Here is a 2135-nt window from a genome sequence, read left to right on the forward strand (position 1 = left end):
ATGTGGCAATGTATACATTTATTTTTACAAAATACATTCTATGGCAAGCCCATTACATGAAGCAAAAAAAATCTTTAATAAATATTTATTTTTTGACTTATACATGGAAGCACAAGTTCCATTTTACAGACACTTGTCCTTTCTAAAGAACTTTTGCATTCTTTTACACAAGTTTAAAAAAAATTGATATGGTAATTTATAATCATGTAAATGTATTTTATTAGTGAAGAGTTATTTGAAAAGTATTTAACTTGTAAGTATTGTGCACTTTATTATTACATGCATCTGCACAATGACGCGTTTCCAGGAACGTCGAGAGCCAACACGGCCCCGGGGCAAACATCTTCGCCGGGCCCCCTTTCTCTCTCTCTCTCTTTTTTAACATTTTCAAGAATTTATTAAAAATAAGATCCTAAATTAGGACAGCAACGAGCTCATAAGCCAAATCATAGCACCAGCCATTTTTAACTCACAGTATAAGCATAAAAACATTAATAAAGTAACAACAAATATCTATTAAACCTATAAATTAGCAAATACATATTAATTATTATTTCAGTCGTTCTTAATGTATCAAGCGTCTATATGCAAAGAAAAGCCAAAAACTATGGTTTTTATCATTAAATGAAGATATAGCTCAAAGATGCTTTGCAGGCTTTAAGGCATAACCAGGTTTCATTTGCCCGGGCCCCTGGGTAGTTGTCATGAGTATAGAAATATAATACACTGTATTATGTATCGTAGATACAAAATTATCTCTGAAAATATTTATTCAAATACTTTCATAAATAGTAATAGACAATGTGGGCCTCCCCACTCTCCCTGATTACCAGCCACCACTAGAGGAAAGAGAATGGACACAAGTTTCACAATTAAACAAAAAATATTGTTTACCCAACAGCACACAAACAGAAGACTGGTCACTCAATTAAATCACATGTGCACAAAGACATGAGACATTAGCACTTCTCTTTTTGTATGTAAGAGTGATATATCTTCCAGGAGAAATCTGGATAAGGCATGAAATTAATAATTCACATTAATCAAATAGAGTCAACTCTCCCAGAGTGCATTTTTCAACCACGTCATTTCGTCATCCCTTTAGAAAATACAGAGAAGACAGGCATTTCTGAACCTCTACACAACCGACGCTAATAAAGAATAGATCAAACTACTCCATTAAAAAATCCTCCAGTGACACCTTCCATGCGAAAGCTCAACAATATCAAACATTAAAAGTGTGTAACTAGCACAAGAATAATGAAATATCCTTTCAAGCCTGGTGGTCATTCATACACTTTACCCGTGAAGTGCGTGAAAATGCTAAAATAAATTTAGTGAAAAAGGGAAAAGAAACACGTGGTACAGACTAAACTGTCCCCATTCAGTGAAAAAGTAATTTTTTTCTCATCCAGCGGCTAGAGATATCCGAATTTGAGTACAAGAATTTTACTAACTTTACAGGTTCTGCTGTGACATAACAAATGTAACATGAAACGATCACAACTCTTTTTTTGGAAACATATTTTTTGTTTGTTCTTTACTCTGCTTTTATTTCCGCTTCATTTTTCTTGTTGCCTATTTTCATATTGTCTTCTGTGAGGAGAGATTTTTGCATTTTCAGTAATCAGCAGCATCTATAGTTTTCCTATTGGTTTTAGTTTTTCTTTGTGAATACAACAACATTAGAGTCATGATATGCGAATATTATCCCAATACAACTGAAATATAGTGTTGTAACTAGTTTTATATGGTTTACTAACCCAAATAATGTTAAATAATATCTGTGTAGTGCATTGTAACAAAGAAAAGGGAAAGGTAGAATTGACAGAACATTAAAAAAAAAAACAACAACAAGAAATAGCGCCAAATAAACACTAAAATATATATTGTTGCGTCAGCGAGTCACATGACTACTGTGACGCAACGTTTCTAGAACTATCATGTACTTTGGCGAATACTCTAGTATTTGCTAGATAGGGTAGGCTAGTATATAAAAGAGGGGAATGTAATGTGTGTGGGTAGATAGTGAGTAATTGAACTGCAGTCACTGGGTATTGTTGAGTTAACGTTCGTTCGTTACAGTGTTGTTTTAGCGCGAGTATTGAGATTAAGTGTATCGCAGAGTTATATTC

The sequence above is a fragment of the Limulus polyphemus genome, unplaced genomic scaffold, assembly GCF_000517525.1.
Source record: "Limulus polyphemus unplaced genomic scaffold, Limulus_polyphemus-2.1.2 Scaffold372, whole genome shotgun sequence".
NCBI lineage: Eukaryota > Metazoa > Arthropoda > Merostomata > Xiphosura > Limulidae > Limulus > Limulus polyphemus.